Below are 20,340 nucleotides of genomic sequence, written 5' to 3'. Positions count from 1 at the left end.
ACAAAAGAAACTCATAGTATACTGTTTAGATCTGCAGTGAACATTTACTGAGTCATAACCAACACCTTATTAATTGAACTAAACATAGTAATACAACTATATTGGGAGAAGGAAGGAGGTGTATTTTAAGACCTAAATCAGAATTTATTTATTCATAGCAGAAAGTCAACAAAATCTAGCATTGATAAAGCAGTAAACCAGTTGATTATTTAGAGCTGTAACATTAACCACAAGAAAAAAGACCTGAAAAGATTAAAAGTGATTGCCTCAGATGTGGAGGTAGAGTAAGACAAGAGTTGGTTGTTCATTACAAGGCCTTTTTTTTTTTTTTTTTTGAGATGGAGTCTTGCTCTGTTGCCTGGGCTGGAGTGCAGTGGTGTGATCTCAGCTCACTGCAACCTCCGACTCCCATGTTCAAATAATTCTCCTGGCTCAGCCTCCTGAGTAGCTAGGACTAGAGGAATGAGCCACCACACTCGGCTAATTTTTGTATTTTTAGTAGAGATGGGGTTTTACTGTGTTGGCCAGGCTGGCTTGAACTCCTGCCCTCAAGTGATCCACCCACCTCGGCCTCCCAAAGTGCTGGGATGACAGGTGTGAGGCACCACACCTGGCCCATTACAAGGCTTTTAATGTCATTTGATTTTTAAACATGTATATTTATTATTTTGATTAGCTTATTGATTTTTAAGAATTTGTCTTAGATTACCAAGTTAGTATATTATTTGCCCAAATGAAGGAAATGGCCTGGGGTAAGATCAGGGTGGCTTAGAGCAGTAGCCAGCAAACATTTCCAATAAAGGGCCAGACAGTAAACACAAAGTTTTGAGGGCCATATGATCTGTTGCAACTTTATAAAAACTCTGCCAGTGTAATGCAAAAACCGCTACAAATATATGTAAACAAAAGGACATGGCCATATTTCAATAAAAGTTTATTTGCAAACACAGGAAATGGGCCAGATTTAGCCTGTGGGCCAGTCTGCCTGACCCTGGCTTAAACAATGACCTGAAGACAAAGTGGCAGACAGATCTGAGGTGTTTAGTGGCAGAATTTTTAAAATATTTATCTTCATTCCTATTAAGTTTTCTTCACAGATACCTGTGGTCCCTTTTACAACCAAACTCTCAAGTTTCTCCGCTTATATTCACTCTTCAAAACACTACAGTCTGGTCTCTACACCCACATCCACTCATAACTGCTTAAGCCAGGCTTGTCAAGACCTTCTTATTCTCAAATCTAATGGAAACATTAGTGTTTGTGTTTCTTGACTTCTAGTACTTCAACACTTCAACAATTTCTCCCTCTTTGAAATTTCCTTTTAACTTAGGCACTGGGGTTGTACTATCATTTTTTTCTTCTGTTGAACCAGTTTAGCCTTAGTTTTAAAAGTTTTTTCAAATAAGATGTCATCCAGGATTCCATCCATGGTACCATGTCCAAAGTTGTTACAGATATGTTTTATAATCTAATACGGATACATGCTTCAACGATAATGGAGTAGATGGGACCAGCCTGTTCTCCCATAAGATAGTAGAAAATTGGACAAAGTGTATGAAACAACTGTTTTCAGATATTGGACAACACATAGTAAAGGAGACAGTGGTCTCTGAGAGGAAGGAAACACTCAGGGAGTCCTATGATATTCTGCCTAGAAACATTTTCCAGAACGCTGCCCAGGGAGGGAGAACCTCAGCAGAGTACAATCAATGGCCTCGCTGAGGTTAGGGAAGGTGAGGCAGTGGAATTTGCAGGACACAGTACTCAAAATGAAGAAGCAATAAGGACTAAGAGCTCCAGAAATCTACAAAGGATCCCCTGAAGTCTTTGGTGGAACACCAAGCCGTACTTCTAGAAGCCCAAAGACCCACAACCAGGGGAAAGTACATCTACTGGGAATTTGAAAGCTGCACAATTACCAGAGCTTGCAAAAGGCTCAAAGACAAGTGAAGCACAACCAGTCAGAGTACAAAGACACTGGTGAACAGGGGGTAGAATTCAGTAGTGATCCCAGAAAGGCCAAGTCTTAAGTATAGGGTTAAACTAATGCTAGGACTGCAGCTACCAAAATGTGGACTAGGGAACCCCAGTGGGTCTGTAAAGTTAAAACAAGTTTAAATAATACTAAGATTTAATTTGCCTTTTTTCACTTTATTCACAATTATACAGTGGTGTTTATAGAAGCTACATGTTGTATCATAATATTACACTGACATTGTACAGGTTGTGCTTCTGTAGTCTTGTGTTACAAAATGTTCCTAGTTTTAATTTCTAAAATGCTGAATAGTCCATAGTTAAAATCCTCATGAACAAAAACTATGGCATCCCCAGTAATTTTAAAGAGTGTTAAGGTTCTAAAACCATGAAGTTTGAAAATATCCACCTTAGAGTGAAGGCTTTCTAGACTTGCCCCAGCAAGCTTAAAAAGAAGCTTCAAAGGTATCAAGCTTATCCACAAACAATTGCCTCCTGCAATAAAAATGCAAGCTGAGCCAATTCACATATCCCTAGTATATTTCTAGATACTGCTGTATTTCTCAATGAGACTACAGTATTCTATACTGTCCAAAACAGTGTCGTGTAAAAGGAACCACACATAATTTTTAAAAACAGGAATAACTAGGTGTCTGATAGTGCACTAATTGTCCAATCTTAACTTATGTAAGTCGTACTCATCTGTAAAATGGGAATTCGGTAATTGTTGGATGGGTTAAAAGAAATATATTACTATCTTGAAAGGGATCTTATTCAATTTCCTTAGGTCCAAAACATTAAGTATTCTAAAAAACAAAATCTAATGATAGCAGCTACTTTTATACAGAATATAAAGCACAAAGAAGAAAAGAAACATGTTTTATGCATATATAACTCCATTTTTAATTGGCTTTATATACTCTGTGTTTTTCAGTCACATACCATGAGCAACTAATTTTTAAAAACTACATAAATTAACCGTACTAGTCTTCTATTTTGGATAGTATTAATTACAATCTTTCATTTTGATTCCAAAATTCACAAAAACCTGTATTACCCTATAAAATAAATACTAGTGTAGTTATCAACAAAGAATTCTGAAGGAGATAATGTTGATTGGCTTACTATACTGACATTTTACTGACAATGATATAACACAGTGATGTCTGAAGGGCAGGGAGAATGGTATAAAAATCACTCATGATTCACAACCTATTATTGAAACTGAGGTTAGTATTTATATTACAAGGTATGGCAATACTAGAAAAGACTTCCTTGTGGAGTATACAGTTTAAGACCTCTGCTGTACAGCTATACCTCCATGCTTGCTTCCAGTGGCCATGACACTTTATTCAAATATGTAAGTTTTATTAAGACTGAGTTCTTAAAAAGAAAAAACCAAGAACCTTAGATACAACTAGTGAAGTATTGAGACCTGTCCATATTTAAAACCAAGCACACGATACCACTTAAAAGGTTCCCCAGAAAGCCTCTATCCTGAAATGCTTGAAAGTGAGCAGTGCTGACTCTCGATTATTACCAATTGCATTAAATATGACACTTGTTTTGTTTCTTTTGGCTATAAGGAGAAAATGTCATTTTGTGTATGAGTGAGCACAGAGGAGAGAGAATGTGGGAAAGAACAGAATGGGCTAATATTTTTTTACTAAATACTCCAGTTCTCAGCTTTATAAATCAACAGACAAAATGAATCAGCTAAACCTAAAATCTTTGTGAATAGTATAAATTGTCTTTTAAATTAAATGCATATATTTTTATGTTTTACTTTTTCAAGACAAAAGCAGGATATTAGTACAATATAAGATTTATAGAGAAGCAAATTTCTTGAGATAGAAAACCCTTAAAAGCAGTATTTAAAGTACTTAAATACTGTCACATATGTTTAATAATCATAATACTTAATTGTGAGAACTGGGAGCTCATGTTACTACTAAAACCAAATAAAAATTCAATACATATTTGTTAACTCAATTTAAGGATGTTTACCTTAATACTGACGCGGTATGGATGGTAACACTGACCACACTGAGAACAGGCAAGTAATCTTCCTTCTGCTCCTTGGCCAAAACTGCCACAAACTCCACACATATCCTGAAGTTAAGAAAACAGAACATATTTTAAATGGAGACTAAGCTAAAAACCTACAAATTTTACTTTAAAAATACCTTCTTAACTAATACAGCTCTATAGCTAAATATTGGATCACTTCTGTGTATATGAGATAAAGCAGAAATATACAAGGAGGAATTCAATGAGGAAGACAGTAAATTGTCAAGTTCAAACCTGATTCAAAGTGAATTTGTCACTGCTGGGAAACAACACAACCGTAGTGTGCATAGAGTTTTCTTCATCATCCTTATTTGATGAAATATCTGCAGTAGACACCTATAAAAAGCAAAATACACAAAATACAAAGTTATATTTTTCACTTGTTTTACACTTAACTGGAAAGCTTCAGAAAATTCATAATCAAAACATATATTTTTGCTAAGGTCTAGAATAACAATTCCAAATATTAATGCTAAGATACTACAGTAAAATGGAGTCATGACATTTTATTATTCAACTCATTCTCTCTTTAGAGGTAGAATTCCTTTAGACCAAGAAGTAATAAGAAAATATAATAAACCTGTCTTAGTAAGACTTGATTATGCAGAATTCTAATCAAGAAACTATAAATGATAATATTATAAGTATGTACACACACAAATCTATCACTATTTTAATGACACACACTTGGGATCTGCAATGTAGTTAGTCTGAACTGAGATGTCCTGCAAACATAAAATACAGCACATAATTACATATTACATGTTGAAATGGTAATATTTTAGATATATCGGTCAAAATGGAAGGCATTAAAATTAATTTCGCCTGTTCACTATAACCTTTATTTTGTTTCGAGATGAGTTTCACTCTTGTTGCCCAGGCTGGAGTGTAATGGCGCGATCTCGGCTCGTTGCAACCTCTGCCTCCTGGTTCAAGCTGTTCTCCCTGCCTCAGCCTCCCAAGTAGCTGGGATTGCAGTTGTCCACCACCATGCCCAGCTAATTTCTGTGTTTTTAGTAGAGACGGGGTTTCACCATATTGGTCAGGCTGGTCTCTTAACTCCTGACCTCAAATGATCCACTGCACCCAGCTCACTGTAACTTTTCAATGTGGCTACTAGGAAGTTTTAAATTGCACATGCGGTTCTCATTATATTTCTATTAGCACCGCTTTAGAATATTATTTTTAATAACATCCAAATTTCAGTATCAGCCAAATGATTATCAACCAATATTGTTCAGTCTGGACTTAGTTCTATTTGACTAAATCAACTAAGTACCCACTGGTTTGTTAATAATTTCTAGAGTGATTATGAAACAAAATAAAGCTCTGAACTAGAAGTTGTAGAAAGAAGACAAGAAGGGCACTGCCAAAATCATAAAATACAATCCTGTTTCTTTCAAAAGCTTATAACCTAAGCCTGGAAAGACAGAGTTGAAACACAACAGGTTATGTTCAAGGTCAAAACATAAAACAACTGAATTACTTTTCTTGAGGAACAACTGAAAGAAGATTAACCAGCTGGGTGTGGTGGCTCATGCCTATAATCTTAGCACTGTGGGAAGCTAAAGTGGGTGGATTGCTTGAGCTCAGGAGTTGGAGACCAGCCTGGGCAACATGGTGAAATACTGTCTCTACCAAAAATACAAAAAACAGCGGAGCGTGGTGGCACATGCCTGTACTCTCAGCTATTCAGGAGGCTGAGGCAGGAGAATCACTTGAACCCAGGAGGCAGAGGTTACAGTGAGCCAAGATTATGCCACTGCACTCCAGCCTGGGTGACAGAGTGAGACTGTGTCTCCAAAAAAAAAAAAAAAAAAGAGGAAGGAAGGAAGGTTGGTTGGTTAACTAAATAGAAGGACTACATCTCAGTATTTTTCAATACAAATACATTTAAAAGCAGTTTTTTTGTTGTTTTTTTGTTTGTTTGTTTTTGAGATGGAGTCTTGCTATGTCACCCAGGCTGGAGTGCACTGGCACAATCTCAGCTCACTGCAAGCTCTGTCTCCCAGGTTCACGGCATTCTCCTGCCTCAGCCTCCCGAGTAGCTGGGACTACAGGTGCCTGCCACCATGCCCGGCTAATTTTTTGTATTTTTAGTAGAGATGGGGTTTCACCATGTTAGCCAGGATGGTCTCGATCTCCAGACCTCATGATCCACCCACCTCAGCCTCCCAAAGTGCTGGGATTACAGGCATGAGCCACCGTGTCCAGCCTAAAAGCAGTTTTAATGGATAGTACTAATGCTTTATAAGAGCAATTTATAGTCATATGAACCCTAATGACTACAAGTGTTAATAATGCCAATATTCATCATTAGGGAGTAAGTAAAGCCGTGACAAATCCAAACATTAGAAAATTATGCAACATTTTAAAAGTAGGGAGGTAGAAACTTGTATAGACTGCCATGAAAGAAATTACAAAAGACGTTGTTGAGTGAAAAAATAAATTGCAGAACAGTATTTGAGGTATAGCACTATAATATAAAAACCTGCAAAGTCATTACATGTAGTCTATGGGCACATATAATAGGTTGAATCATAAGAAATTGCTGCTTTTCATCAGTTCAGAAATAATATTGGCAATTTCATATGGATCAACCTAATATATAAATATACCAAACTGGTAACAGGGAAATAAGGAGGACTGAGGAGTTAGTAATGGTAAATTCTGATCTACCTATAGCGCTTTAATTTTTTTAATAGAGAAAATGTATTGATGTGTTATATGCATAGCATTAACAAAATTAGCTTTCTACGATTTTAGAGAATCATCCAAGATGATTCACAGAAGTAGAATCATCATCATCAGTAAGAAATTAAGTGACTACTAAAAGTAATCATTAATTCAGTCATAGGACTAATGATGCATTGACAAGACTATTGAGATATATAATTAGGGAAATGGCTAAAATAGAGATAAAGTATCTATTTCTACCTCCCAACTACTAACAGAAAATTCAACACATTATACACACTGAGCAGCTCAAAGAAATTGTAAAGATCCATTATTATTTTTAAAAGGAAATTTAACCAGTGGATGCTTTCACTGAAAATGATAAACAATATATTCCCAGTATAAACCAGAAACAAAGTCTGCAGTAGAAAACTGCAATGTCCCTAGATTCAAGTGGGGGTGGGGAGTCATATTTAAATAATAAGTGCAGAAAAAAACAAAATATTTTAAAATAATTGTCCATGCAAGAAAGAAAACAGTATCATCTAGCTTGAAGACCCACTGTTTTTATTTTATAATTTATTTCATGACCTTTAGACTGCTAGAAAAATAAAACCTAACTTGAGGGCAAAGGTAATCTTTGAGAAAATATGTGCTATTGTTGCCTGCATAGATAATAGTGTGATTTATCCAGAAGGTGATAGAAATTTCATTTTCCTAGACCACAGATATAAGCCAAGGAGAATAGAAAGCTCTGACCTAAACTTCACAAGTGTCCCTTCCAAGCAGGGACACGTAAGAGTAAACAAAAAAAGAAGATCAAATTAAACTCAAAGTGAGAAGATAGGAAAAAATAAAGATGAGAATATAAATCAATAAAACAGAAAGAGGAAAGAAAACAGAGAAAAGTCCATGAAAACAAAGGCTGACTCAAGAAGATCAATAAGATTGATAAATCTCTAGCCAGACTGATCAGGAAGAAAATAAGACAAGATACAAATTATTAGTATCAAGAATGGGGAAGGTGAAATCACTACAGATTCTACAGGTATTAAAATAATAAGAAACATTATGATCAACTCCATTCCTTTAATTTGTCAAGATAGACAAAATGAACAAATTTCTTGAAAGGTGCAAATTTATGCAAGGAGAGACAGATAACCTAAATAGGTACCTATTAAAGAAATACAATTTGTTGTTAAAAACTGTCCCACAGGCTGGGCACCGGTGGCTCATCCAGTAATCCCAGCACTTTGGGAGATGGATCACCTGAGGTCAGGAGTTCGAGACCAGCCTGGCCAACATGGTGAAACCCCATCTCTACCCAAAACACAAAAATTAGCTAGGCATGTTGGTGCATGCCAGTAATCCCAGCTACTCAGAAGGCTGAGGCAGGAGAATTGCTTGAACCTGGGAGGTGGAGTCTGTAGTGAGCAGAGATCACGCCACTGCACTCCAGCCTGGGCATGGTGGGTCACGCCTGTAATCCCAACACTTTGGGAGGTCAAGGCAGGTGGATCACCTGAGGTCAGGAGTTTGAGACCAGCCTGGCCAACATGGTGAACCAGGGGGCTGAGGCAGGGGAATCACTTGAACCTGGGAGGCAGTGGTTGCATGAGCTGAGATTGTGTCATTGCACTCCAGCCTGGGCAACAAGAGCGAAACTCCATCTCAAAAGAAAGAAAGAAAAAAAAAGAGAAAACACAACAAAAACCCCCCACAAAGAAAATTTCAGGCCAAGATGCTTTCACTAATAAATTCATGTATAATATAAGAAGATACATTTCCACTACTACACAACTTTTCCAGAAAACTGAAGATGAGAATATACTTTCTGATTCATTCTATGAAGCTGGAGTTATGCTGATACCAAAACCAGATGAAGACATTACAAGAATGTAAGACTACAGGCTGGGGCATGGTGACTCACGCCTGTAATCCCAGCATTTTGGGAAGCCAAGGTGGGAAAATTGCTTGAGCTCAGAAGTTCGAGACCAGCCTGGACAACATAGTGAGATGCTGTCTCTGTTAAAATTTTTTAAAAAGTAGTTGGGTGTGTTGGCACACAGCTATGGTCCCAGCTACTTGGGAGACAGAGGTGGGAGGTCAAAGCTGGAGTTAGCTATGATCGCACCACTGCACTCCAGCCAGGAATTAGAAAGAGAACCTGTCTCAAAAAAAAAAAAAAAAAAAAGAAGAAGAAAAAAAGTGCACAGGTCTACAACTGTGGTGCATCCACAGTTTTATTAATACTCAGCAAGAAAAGGGAGTACACTGTTAACAAGTACAACAGCATAGATGAATCTCCAAATAATTGTGCTGAAATAAATCAGTCCAAAAAGCATACAGTTCTGTACGATTCCACTTATATACAACTCTAGAAAATGCAAACTAATCTTGGGGACAAGGACGGATGGCAGGGGGAATGCAGAAAATTACAGAGGGACATGAAGAAACGTTGGGAGATGAATATATTCACTATCATGATTGTGGTGTCGTTTTCAAGGGTGTATATGTATATATCAAAGCTTATGGAATTGTACATGTCAAATATAGCTTATATCAATTATACCTCAATAAGCCTGGTTTGAAAATTTTTCTTTTTGAAAAAAGGACGACAATCTAAGCTTCCTTATTCCTGGTTTAGTAGTAAACTTGAACAATTTCACCTGTCTCCTATACTTAAAATGACATTTCAGAATTTTAAAAACAGGATTTTAATAAATAGCAAAGTTATTACATAAAATATTTGCTAGTAGTTAGCAAATATATTTGTAATACACATATAAATAAAGCCTCATAACATGATAGTAAGCAAATATCAATCTTAAAATTTTTTAAATTAAAGAGCAACTATATTACATACTGACTTTTTAGAGAGGGTTGGCATAGAAAGATAAGGAGTCAAAGAGGAAGGTAAGAAAAGAGAAAGGATGAGAAAGTAAATATACAAGAAAACGTAACCAGAGGTTCAAAAAAAAAAGCAAAGTAGGACAGTAAAATAAACATTTTGACCTATTTATATGACTCTTAAGTTCAAAATAACTTGCTATGAGATTTTCATCATTAACTGACATTTAGATTAGAGAAAATATACATGAAGCAAGCCTCACCCCAGGCAATACAACAGCTCCGATTCCACTTTTCAGCTTTGACCTGCCTCGGCCACCTCGCCCCGACAGTCCTGCACCTCGAGGTCTCTGCTTTCCTGGAAATCCAGACCCACGGCCCTATGTAATAGATTAGGAAAAGTCAACATTCTGTGACAGCCCAAAATAATTTTTAAATCCAAATGCCACTGAGATAAAACATTTTATTAAATGTTATACAAACACTTCTTTAGATAAGTATTAAGAGACCTGGCTTATTATTTTTATCTTTAAAAGTATACTCCACAACTTAAAAATCTAAATATAAAATGCTTACAACCTTAGAATCATACTTTCGGGCTGTCACTGTGAACGCTATCAGCAAGCCTTTGCATGATTTTTCTCTTTCCCACTCCTACATTCTCGGTGACGACAACAACTATAGCCTTATCCAGATATTTCGAAGTGCAACAAATTGTATTCAATATAGAGTAAGGATAAGGAAGAACTCTCTCATTAACTGGTCTCGCGGTGATTACAGTAATAGCTAACATCTGTTGAGTACTTACTATGTACTAATCTAAGTATTTTTTACTCTCAACAATCCCATATAGTAGGTTTTATTATCCTCATTTGAGATGAGTGTGCTGAGGAATAAAAGGGTTAAGTAACTTGTCCAAGGTCGCTTAGCTAGCAAGTCTGGCTCCAGCGTCCCTGGGTTGGAAGCATATTCTGTACTGCTACATCAGCATGAAAGTTCATTTTTGCTAGTGTGTAACAGTATTCTTCCTGTCACTAAAATTAAGTCAGTTTCCTTCACTATTCAACAGTTCTCTTATGAACTCAACATTTCTACCTCATTCACCATTGTATTTAGAGGAAAATTTATTATTATTGTTATTACTTTTATTTTTGAGACAAGAACTTTCTTCGTCACTCAGGTTGGAGTGCAGTGGTGTGATCACAGCTCACTGCAGCCTAGAACTCTTGGGCTTAAGTGATCCTCCTGCTTCTGCCTCCCAAAGTGCCAGGATTACAGGAGTAAGCCAAAGCGTCCAGCCAGGAAAAATTATTTGAGGATTACAGGAAAGCTGACAAAAGGCTTTGTGAAAGCTTTGCTTTAAATAATCTGAATAATAAATACTTGAAATGGAAATAACTTTTCTGACTTCTTACACAAGAAATAAACCTATTGGAAAATGTGTTAAATTCCCTGATAATTTCAGACATTAAGTACCAGAGTATGGTGTTCCCTGCCCCCTCACCCTTGTTTGTACTAATTAATTACTCCTTGAAAAAACCTGGCACCTACCTAAGTGGATGGATTATGTATATTTAAAATTATCCAGATGCTCAGGAAAATACTTAGGTGTTTCCCTCACCATAAGTTAAATAATATGTCATATCTTCAACTGATGTCCCTATCATAGTTTGAAATGAACTTATTCCCTATTTAGCAGAATGGTTTCCAAGTCAAAAATTGATGGTGATACTGTAAGCATAAAATAGAAACACATGGACAAAAGGAATGGGAGGAATGGCTTTTTTCCCTTTGGATGTAATAAATACAGCCAGCTCCCAGCTTCAAACTGCCACTCCTGTCTTCTCTTACCCTGCTCTCCTTGAGATCCCTTTTGAAAAGTGCATCAGCTTCTTTGCACAACAGATGGATGGGGTCAGGTTAGTTTTTTGGGTTTTTTGTTTGTTTGTTTGTTTTTGAGATGGAGTCTCGCTTCTTTGCCCAGGCTGGAGTGCAATGGTGTGATCTTGGCTCACTGCAACCTCCGTCTCCTGGGTTCAAGCTATTCTCCTGCCTCAGCCTCCCTAGCAGCTGAGATTACAGGCACATGCCACCACGCACAGCTAAATCTCTTTGTATTTTTAGTAGAGACGGGGTTTCACCACGTTGGCCAGGTTGGCCTCGAACTCCTGACCTCCAGTGATCTGCCCCCTCAGCCTCTCAAAGTGCTGGGATTACAGGCGTGAGCCACTGCGCCCGGCCGAGTTTGTTTTGTTATTAAATTGGTATAAAAGATTTTTGAAAAATTAAGTCAGCGATTAAAAATCAAGACTACAGTAGTCTCTCAATTTATTTTCTCAAACATGAAATGCTGACCCAGAAAAAAAGTAAGTACAAATTGGTGGTCTATATTATCAAACTGTCAAATGAGGTATATTTATACCTCAATATCTTGGATGATATCAGGGTGAGGTAGGGAGGTTAAAAAAAATAGTTCTTCCAGTCATGAAAGAAAATAAAGTATAATCTAGAATTCCTTAAAATCCTTGATTAGTCTGAATTAAACAGCCATATTCCAGAATATTAAATATAGAATATGAAGAAAAACTGTCATCTCCAGTCAATCAAGTATTTTAACTTTTGAGTTAATACTTTTTCAAATTAATTTTTTTCTCTTCAAAATGCATCACACTACTTAACTCACTTCAAGGACTGGCAGAGCCATCAACCAATGTCGTGGGGGAAAAAGCCTTGTCATTTTAAGATATTAAACAGACAATGAAATCTGCCACAATTTTGGTATTTCTTCTCCATGAGAACATAATAAATTAATGGAGTTTTTTCTTCTGCTTTTTTCTAAGCAACAAAGTTTTATGATATCATGAATGAAAAGGTCCTTAATTACCTTTTGGTCTACATGTCAAGGACTTCTCCTTCATAAAACCAGTAGTAATCACAACAAAAGGAATTAACCATAAAAAGAGGTATTAAAAATGTATACTTGATTTTTAAATGCAAGCATATTATTTCTTTACATTAAAATTTTTAGATTTAAATAGTGTTTCTGGAAGCTCAATCTAGAAAAGAAAGATTTAATTCCTAACACCCAGTAGGGCAAAACAAATCAGACAGAAATGATATATGAATGTAAATGCAATTTTATTTACCACTTTGATGCTCCAAATGGCACTGCCAGGAAGCTGCCTGGGTTTAAAAATTTCCCGACCTTCTGAAATGTCTGGGGACCAGGAAGGTGGGCTCACTGTATTATGGGTACTCCAAGCCTCCTAGGATATGGCAGTTCAGAAAATAGATGTGTAAAACTCAGCAACTTAAAAGGTCAAAGCCAGCAACTAAGGAATTTTAGAACAGCAAAAACAAATGCAAACGTATGGAAATTTAGGACAAATTGCTTCAAGGAAGGCAAAATAAGCTAATCACTAACAGTGATTTAAACATTTAAGTATAACTTAAATAACTTAAATGTTTGCTGCTACAGAGACATCACTACAATGAAACTTTAAAAATTAAAGTTTATATGATATCAACATTGACTCATGAACTGCAATTACTGCACCAAAAAGTAAATAAAAGTCAATCACACTTTAAGAATTAACACTAGAAGAAAGTATTGGGGGGTTATTTTTCTTCTAACAACTATCACTCTACTTAAAAGGAGAAATGGATAACCATAAGGAATTCTATATTCTATAGCTATAAACAACCAAAACCAGTAGGCCAAAGAATGCAATGAGAAACATAAGCAATCGATAAATGCATAAACTTTACACTGTAGAGAGCTGGTAACATTCAAATGCAAATACCATTATAACCTTAGCATTTAATCACTCTTTCTTCAGTGACCATTAGTTGTCGGTTTGGTTTCGGTTTTTACTTAGAGAAATGAATACTTTATGGAAATTACATCCAATGGACAAAAGTGAAGAAACGTTAAAGCAAATTGTCCTAAATTTGCAAATTAAAATGCCTAAAGTACCTGATAAATTATATAGAAAGTATTATCTTATTAAAATCTATATAACTAAAACTAAAGCATTTTACTTCCAAACAACCACATTCAGCAATACCCTGAACTAATCTGAAGATGCTAAACAGCATAAAGAAAAATGTTTACTCCACAAAGATAACATTTTAAAGAAAAACAAGACAAATGTCAAACAATAAATGAATATATTTTGAATTAGGTAATTCAATGGTGCATGCATAATTTTACCAATCAAGTAACCAAAACTTAAGACAAGGTACATAGTACTTACCAGGTTTCTGGAATATCATCAAATTAACAAGTACTATCTCATTAATCACATACAAATACCAGGAATTAAAATAACCAGGAATAAGAATGTGACTACTCTTGGGGTAAGAGATAGGTAATGGAATAACAGTGTTTTGGAAAAGCCACACAAGCAATAGACTGGTTTCATTTTTAAGTCACAAACTCAACCCACACACATTGAAGTCCAGCAATCCAACTCATTCTCTCCAGCAAACACTTTATTTTTTCCCCTCCAGGATTACCCTCAGGTGTTCTTTCTTACCCATCAAATCTCTAACCTAGCTCAGGTAATCACTATGCTGATTTCACTGAGCAGCAACCACTGCAGGTCAATTACCTCACTTTCATAATTTGAAATCAACTTGAATCTGTACCTATGTCTTCTTCCCTACTATTAGTAGGGAAGTGTTGTCAAAAGCCATTTCTCTTTTCTCATTTTACTCATGCTCCTAACATCTGGCATACTGTTCTGCTGGATTTGGCAGCAGCCCACCTGTGGATATTTCACTGACTTCCTCGCTAATCTTTCTTCATCTCCTGTACGTGTTCTTCCTCTATTTGACTTCCAAAGCCCTGAAGTTTCCCAGGGCTTGAGCCTAGATCCTAAATGGTGTTATCTACAATGAGGGCATCTTGGAAGTTGATGCTTCCCACATTCTTATTTCTAGTTTTAATCAAAGATCTCCAAGTTAGCAGGATTTTCAACTTCCTTCTTAGCATTTCCATTTTCTCACATAAAACCCCTCTTAATTTTGCCATGTTTAAAATTTCTCCCTTAACCGGTTTCATCCCAGTCTTCCCCATCCTTATAAATGGCATCCAGTCCCTTGTCACTCTCCTCTGCTCCTTCAGTCCTCTCCCCCAACACTTCGTCAATGCAAATCATCAGCAAATTCAAGACTTTTTATCTTCAAGTTTTGTCTCCGATCCTTCTACTTCTTGTCACTTCCACCACTAGCAGCACAGTCGTGGCCACCACCATCTCTCACCTAACCTGCCACAAGAGTCTACTGCTGGTTATGCTTCTCCCACCCTGCATCTACTCAAGCCTTTCCCCACAGCAGCCAGAGGAACTTTTCAAAAGTACAAATGTGATCAAGCAAGTCACTATTCTATTTCAAATCTTCAATTGCTTCTCAGAGCACTTAAAAGATAAACCTTTCCCCAACTCATCTTGTGGCACTTGTCTCCCTGCTGCTATGCTCCAGCTATTCTGGCTTCCTTGCTGTCCTTCAAACATGCCAAGCTCTTTATCAATCAGAGCCCAACTGACTCAGAACACTTCACTATACCATTCCAGCCCTTCAATAAATGTCTGGCATTTTCTTTCTTTCTTTTTTTTCGAGATGGAGTCTCGCACTGTCACCCAGGCTAGAGTGCGGTGGTGCGATCTCGGCTCACTGCAACCTCTACCTCCCAGGTTCAAGCAATTCTCCTGCCTCAAGCTTCCTGAGTAGCTGGGATTACAGGCATGCACCACCACGCCCGGCTACTTTTTGTATTTTTAGTAGAGAAAGGTTGTCTCCAAGTTGCTCAGGCTGGTCTCCAACTCCCGACCTCAAGTGATCTGCCCACCTTAGCCTCCCAAAGTGCTGGGATTACAGGTGTGAACCACTGCGCCGGGCCAATATTATTTTTTAAGAAAATACTAATAAAAAGAAACAATTGATAGTAAATAAAATTTAACTATTGACTATAAATATATGTTTCAAGAGATTTGAGTGAAAATACCATTCTATGTTAAAATAAAAAACATGACATTCGATAAATATAGTAATAACATGTTCTCAAAGGTTCAAGGGGCTAAAGCTAATGAGAAAAAGTTAAATATAAACACCTTACAATTTACCTAATTACTTGAAATAGAAACTTATGTTCATTCCTGTATTTCTCCATTTTTCCAATTTCTAATGTCTACTTCTTTCCATTTTGTATTTTCTTGTATTGAGGCAATTTAAAGAGGATATGCTAGGTCTTCAGAAAGCCAAGAAATGAACATAAGCACTCTGGAACCTATCTGAACTTAATTTTTCCAAGATTTTTTTAATGGTTAAAAATTGGCTCAACTGGGGATACTAAGAGGAAACATCAGGGGCAAAGGGTATTTGGGTTAAACAGATCGAACAGGATTCTTACTGAAGGCAGGCCAGACTGATCAGAAATCATCTGGAGGGTGGTGGGAGATAACAAATTTGATCAGATATCAAAGGTGATCAGTACTGAGAGTGGGGGATTCTTTGCAAGTTTCTTCCTAAACCTGAGAGATGTGGGCCAGACTAGGATGAACACTGAAGGCTGAGGCTGAGAGGAGGCTTAGAGGATCCTGACTAGAGTTTGGGCAAGGGGAGAGGCTTTGTCAATAAAACATGCATTCAGCAATATTACCAAGTACAGATGCATGCACATAAAAATACTGAAAGGAAATATAAGAAAATGTTTAAAAATTTTTAGTGGCTTATTTATTTTATGTAATTTAAATATATGTATATATAAAATTAAGGTGTACTTTGAACACATACTAACACATTCAAAGAATTAAGTATACGTTTGATAATACATAATAGTTACAAAATAAGCAAGGTCTTCATGCAAACGAGTTTAGAATTTCCAGGGTTTATTACTTAGCATTTGATTAGCAGGCCTGTAAATTCTTCTGCTGCCCATTCATTGCCCACTTTATTAAAAATTCCTCAAGTGGATGCATTGGAATGGAAGAAACACTGACTCTTTCCTTCAAAGAAGGAAACAACAAACCTTGTTTGACAACCCTGTCAAACAAGACAAGGACCAAGTGGCCAGTGGTAAGGAAAGTTGGTCAAACTAATGAATGACATTTTAGATTAAAAGTGAATTTTATTTAACCCAATTATTCTTATCCTATGCACACAAATTTGAATTTAAGTTAGCTTGATGCAGATGGTCACCCCATTCCAAAGCATGGGTCCAAATACCCTAAGGTTCCAGGAGGAGCCAGCTTTCTTCAGAAGGTGGCAAGTGCATTGCAAAGTACTGAGGAAAACTTTCTTTAAAGTATCTTTTTTCATCATTCCATATTTTGCTCCTTATAATTGCAACTGCTCTCCTTATACATGTCTCTTTTGAAACTTCTCACTTGTCTAAGATGCTATTGTTCCTGCTCATCTTTTTTTTTTTTTAATAGCATAGTCTCTCTCCCTCGTTGCCATTCTGAAAAGGCTTCTGACTTGCTGTTCTTGCCAGGAAACATTTCTGCAGGGCGTATTGGAGTGGAACTACTTACAGAGTGTGAGGGCAAGTCCTTACATTTGTTTATGCTTAGGACACAACACAGAAGATAATTTTCTAAGTTAAAGATTGTATGATTTTATCTTGACTTCAGAAACTGGTCATACTTTTTTACTTTAGTTTCTAAGAACCTCAGAGCTGAACTTGAAACAACTTTAATAATTCCAATGAGACATTTGTTATTTATCCTTTTTAAAAAAGACTTTTCTAATTTAAATCATTTTATTATTGCTCTAAATTTGCCAGGTTCATTTTAGAATTTTATAAACTGTTTTAAAACTAATTTACATTAAGTTGGAATAAAGTTAACCAAATTAATACAAACATATTTTATTGCACTTATCTTTATTGTGCTTCACAGATAGGAACATTTTTTCTTTTATTTACAAATGAGATGTTTGTGACAACCCTGGTGAAGCAAGTCTATTGGTGCCATTTAACAAACAGCCTGTGCTCACTTTGTGTCTTGGTTTCACACTTTGGTAATCTTCACAATTTTTAAAATATTTCCTTATTATTATATTCATTACAGTGATCTGTGATCAGTGATCATTAATGTTATGGGAGGCAGAGTTTGCAGTGAGCATAGATCATGCCAGTGCACTCCAACCTGGGCAACAGAGTGAGACTCCATCTCAAAAAAAAAAAGGAGTTTTTTTATGTAGGGTACAAAATGCTATCTGACCTTAAGGTGTGTGCAAATTTTTCTGAATTAATTAAGACTTAAATATCAACAGGAGTGATTGTTTTTGTTACAATCACCAGGTGGGTGATCTGATACTTTCCCCTGAAAAATGCATATACAAAATTTTCACATAATTTAAAAACATCCACAGATACATAGCTATGGATTCAGTTTATGGATCAATAATTCAACTCCTCAGAAGTAAAAGATTACATGAGAAAGTATCTGATATTGAGGTGACAAGGAATAATGTTGAAATGTATCTCATTAAAAAGTGCAGACAGTTGTGGCTAAGACATTGGGTATTACAGAGGTGCATCCATGTGTCCAGTGAGAAGACTTTAAGAATCTGTTTGGGAATAATGAGAACATGAGCATTCCCCTCCCTACCTCTAGCACTCCCCTCCTGCTATTTGGATATGGTGAATTTACCAAACACAGTGATTTAGGTCACTTTTATTATTTCAGAAATTCCAGATACCTTACTACTTATATAAAATAGCCCTTGAAAGGATGCTTACCATTAAATAATGTCTAATACAAAGAAAAGACAAATGTATGTGATCTGTAGTGCATAGTTATAATACAATCTGAATACTACATTTAAATTTTTTACTCCACTTTCCAAGAAATAAAGCATTGATTCTAAATATATTCTCTATTTGTCAAAACAAATAGAAACTATCTAGTTTCATTTATAAAAGAAATTAATTAATGGTGTCTCTAAGTTAATTTTTTACTTCTTTTCCCCATATCATTTTTATATTATATAAGAGAGCATATTTTTCTACTCTACCCTGGGATTAATAAACAAAAAATAAGGTATGATATTTAACCAAGGGCTACCACATTTTTTTCAGTGTATTTAGTAGGTTCTCCTAAATCTGGAAAAGAAAACTTCAAATATAAACATAACCAAATTAAAATAACACCTTTTTTCTTCTATTTACTTTATTTCTTGAACTCAGTGATGTAATATGTCTTCATCTGCCTCTGAGAATACACTTAAAACTACAGAAGCAAATTAACATTTTCCCAATCCACATGTAGTGCAATATTTGAGATTTCATCTAATTGAACACGTGTTGGATGAAATTTATAATACTAAAAGCACTCTTCTACATACTGCAATGTCTAGATGGAAGACAAGCTAGTCAGGTGGCAGAGTGAACATCATTCTGGTAGGCTTTTTCAAGCTGTCACTTGCAAGATGTTTGGACTGCTGAGAATGTTAGCCATAATTAATTGCAGAGATAGGAGGCTGCAAATGGGTGAGGTAATGTTCAAATGCATGGAATGATGACTAGTCATAGTAAAAGATAATAGATGTGGCCACATTGCTTTGAGAAAATTTAGAGAATATTTTGGGTCACAATGATACATTTCTGCGTTATTTGTGGAATGTTTTCAATGTAATTACATCACACAGGTAGACTTCCAGATCCTGTGTCTAACTTACTTTCCTTGGCTCTGTGGGAGAAAACATATTCTAATGAAGTTCATTTTAAGGCAAATATTTCTTGAAAATACAAAACTGATAGATATATGTATGTAGGTTTCCTTCTTATACGTCTTTTATAAACAATGAAGTTGTATTTCTCCTTTAGTGTTTAATGTGTTTCATCAGATAATGCCCTAGAAGTTTTATCAAATTTTTCTGTCCACCATTTGAAGGTGGATGAGAGGGAAAAAATGCAGTCTGCCTGCTTCACTAACAAAAGTAGGACAAAGGCCATCACAACTGAAATATGTGAAACACTTGGTTTTATGAATTTCAAGCATTTTATATCTCTACATTTGGACTCAAGTAAAGACATTTCATAGAAAAACAGAAATATTTTTATTTGTTTATTTTTTAATCTTGATAACCTGCAATAGTTTACAGCCAGAATGGCAGCTTTTATATATGTACACTCATTTAAATACAGTTTCATACCGTAAATAGCCATGGGGCAAAATATCTGCCTCTAGGCACAAAAAAAAAATCTTTCCCGCTAAATAAACACCTTTAAGTGATACTGCAAAGAATAGATGTGAGGTAATTTTTTACCTAAATGACTCTGGCCTGTATTAAGACATATTCACTGTAACAATTCAAGTTTTAAAATCCTTGTTTTGTAACTCAAAAATATATCTTTTTTACAAAACACATCTTTACATTTATTGCTATTGTACATTTATTTGGTGGGAAACAGGGATGTTTGATGTCTTGCAATGATAAAGCAATCGTATTCAATAGAAAATTGTCTCACATTCTGCATGACTTTTGAACATTCTATAAGACAATTACATAAGTGAAAAACAAATTTGTAGATATTTGAGTAAAACCATTTAATATATGAATAAAAGCAGTTCAGAACATTTTAATGTACACTGCATTTTCTGATAGTAAGATTTTAGGTTAAAATAAGATTATACTTCAAAAAGCATACCATTTTGAAAAAAAATCATATCACTGCTGCCAATGCCGTTTTCATACCAGTCCAACATATTGCTTATCCATCTGTGTTTGTTTGATTTTACTGTTATTACATTCATGGTAATG

The 20,340-nt window shown here is 35.8% G+C and overlaps 1 long non-coding RNA gene across 1 annotated transcript; it reads right to left on the bottom strand.

The window, feature by feature from the left end:
- Positions 1 to 4,325: 4,325 nt before the first annotated feature.
- Positions 4,326 to 12,823, bottom strand: LOC134757887 (uncharacterized). Its single transcript, XR_010132443.1, has 3 exons — positions 12,717 to 12,823; positions 9,834 to 9,950; positions 4,326 to 4,380 (listed from the first exon to the last, which is right to left on the bottom strand). It is a non-coding gene; the product is annotated as an uncharacterized lncRNA (long non-coding RNA).
- Between the last annotated feature and the right edge of the window lie 7,517 nt (positions 12,824 to 20,340).

This window comes from Gorilla gorilla, chromosome 22 (assembly GCF_029281585.2).
Source record: "Gorilla gorilla gorilla isolate KB3781 chromosome 22, NHGRI_mGorGor1-v2.1_pri, whole genome shotgun sequence".
Classification (NCBI taxonomy): Eukaryota; Metazoa; Chordata; class Mammalia; order Primates; family Hominidae; genus Gorilla; species Gorilla gorilla.
Note: the sequence above shows the minus strand (reverse complement) of the source record. Positions and strands in the feature narration are given on the sequence as shown.